This window comes from Mastomys coucha, unplaced genomic scaffold, assembly GCF_008632895.1.
Source record: "Mastomys coucha isolate ucsf_1 unplaced genomic scaffold, UCSF_Mcou_1 pScaffold13, whole genome shotgun sequence".
Classification (NCBI taxonomy): Eukaryota; Metazoa; Chordata; class Mammalia; order Rodentia; family Muridae; genus Mastomys; species Mastomys coucha.
Window position 1 is genome coordinate 41,964,848 of NW_022196895.1, and position 2,479 is coordinate 41,967,326.

Here is a 2,479-nt window from a genome sequence, read left to right on the forward strand (position 1 = left end):
GAGGGGAAACTGGGAAAGGAGAAATCATATGACATGTAAATAAAGAAAATATCTAATAAAAAATCAAGTTTAAAAAAAAAACTGGCCTGATTTCATCATCTATAAAACAGGGTCATGATAGACGCCACTCTCAGGGTTGTCTTATGCTGAGGACAAACACAGCACAACCTCTGCACATAGTCAGGGCCCATAAGATGTAAACTCTTTGGGCTGCAATTATTACAGTCAGGGGTAGGGTTGGGGGACTATGAGTTAGCCTGAGCTACCTAGTGAGCTCATGGCCAATCTGAGCTAAACATTAAGACATGGTCTTAAAAAAACATATGTGTCCCTTAAGGTAGGCTGCATAGACTTTCTTTACTTATGCTGAAAGGCTAAATATACAGGATTACGTGGAATAACTTTCCTGTGGCAGTGTTCTCATAGTCTCTATCAACCAACTCCATTTCCCTTTTGTTCTCCTAAACCAGGTAATTCCCCGCTGGCCCCAGCAACTCAAAGAACCACTCATTACCAACTACCGTATTCACCACTCTCTGACTTGCTCAACAATGATATATCAAATCCCATCCGGTCACCTGCCTGCCCTCGATCTGGAACTCTCCTCCAGAGTGCGTTTCCACAACACCATGGTTTCCTCTCAATAGTAAATCAGAGCACTGTAACGTTACTGCCCTCAGAGGTCACTCTGAATTCTTTCCTTGCTCAGCACCTGGGTAGCGCTTTCCACCCTGAAGGTGGGCAACCTCCTTCCTGGAAAAGACTAGATACTTAACCCACTGACCTGGTTTGCTAGTATCTCAGGATCAAGTTACCTAGTCCTTAGTCTCCCTGGGCTTTAAGACTTGAGGCAATTTAAAATGACATGTGTCTCCTAGTTTATGTGTGTCATCCAGGGCCCCAGAATCTCCACCAAGGATGGCTTTCCCCTGAGAGAAGAAACTGAACCCTTTCAGATACTACACTTGATCTTAGCCAAAAGGCTGAGAAGTGATCTGAACCCTTTCAGAATGGATTCTGTATTTTCCCAGTGAAGCCGGGTTGATTATGTGGGGGTGGGGCTGTTTCCTTGTTTCACATAGGGTCTTGCTTTCGTTGTCTTGGAATTTGCTGTACAGACTGTCAAAGACCAGCTTTGGCACCAGAGAGTAAACTGAGGCAGGCAGCCATTGGGGGATCAGTGCTTAGAGCCACTGACTGGGGTGGATCCAGATGCGTTCAGGGGCTGCTGCCAATGGCCACCCATGATTAGGGAAGTTGCCCAGCATACTTTTCTCTGAGGCAACAATGTTTTCATATAGTTCTTAGATTAAGAAGCATGTGAGGGCATCAAGCAGAGCAGAACTCAATAACAGCGGGACATCCTCAGACGTGCCACACCGAGGCCCCCTCATGTGGCTGTGGTAACCCATGGGCCGACTTCCATGACTTCTAAAGCCGTTTGTCGTTCCTCCTGCCAGGTCCTCTGCAATAGACCAAGCTGACCTCAAACTCAAGGCAATCCTTATGTCAATCTCCCATATCCCTGGGCCTGAGACATGAGACAACAGGCCCATCTCACCACAGTACACCACATGTTTTGTCTCACTTTATTCAAAATTAAAATCCATTCTGATGAAGTGTTGTTCTATCTCCTATTTTATTCTTTCTTCTCCTTCATCTCAGCAAAAGAAAGGGCCTACTAAGTCAACCCTCCAGTCTCTCCAGTTCTGCATTCCATGAACCACAATGTGCTCAGTACTTGGCCAGCTACCAAAAATGAGAACATTGCAAAAGTTTGAAGATGAATATCTGTCCAGAAACACACTAAAATTTCCTTCTGGTTTGATTTGTTTTACATTTTCATCTAAGCATCACGGAACCCAATCTTTTACTCTCTAACCTTCAAAGGCAATTGATAAAAATTTTTGAAAAAGTAAACCAAGATTTGGGTTACAGGGGCTCCATTAAGTCTTATTTGCTACCTAAAGATGACGTCATAAATGCTCTTTGCACTTGATGTTTGAGTTGTCCATCAACTTTTCTGTTGCAGAAGTCTCTCCGTGTTCCAGCAATGTTTTGAATTTCTGTACAAATTTTTCTGTTCCCTGAACTGTATTGCCTGCTTAGAAACAAGGCCAGTCTCTTCAGAGACACTGGTCTTGCTGATGTCTGAGGAGATATACTGTACCCATCACCCTGACCTCAGCCAAGTAGCTCAGAGTCACTGATCCAAAGCGGAGAACAGGGTAGGAGGAGATCTGTGCAAAGTCAGCAATGTGACCTGAAAATCCAGTCACGAGCTGTGTTCCACAGAGGGATCTTCAGATGGTGGCCACATACAGCACACTTCACTCTCAGAAAATATTGGTAGGATGTTTTAGTCTATCCTAACTGTCTCAAAAAGGCAGTGGTGGGAGAAGTTTTCAAGTAGCTCGTGTACACAAGAGGTTACATATATTCTTTAACCAACTGATTACTTTCGCTCAGAAATGCGAGA

At 44.2% G+C, this 2,479-nt stretch overlaps 1 pseudogene; it reads right to left on the minus strand.

Moving 5' to 3' along the window:
- Positions 1 to 917: 917 nt before the first annotated feature.
- On the minus strand, positions 918 to 995 carry LOC116087943 (annotated as a pseudogene).
- Positions 996 to 2,479: the final 1,484 nt, after the last annotated feature.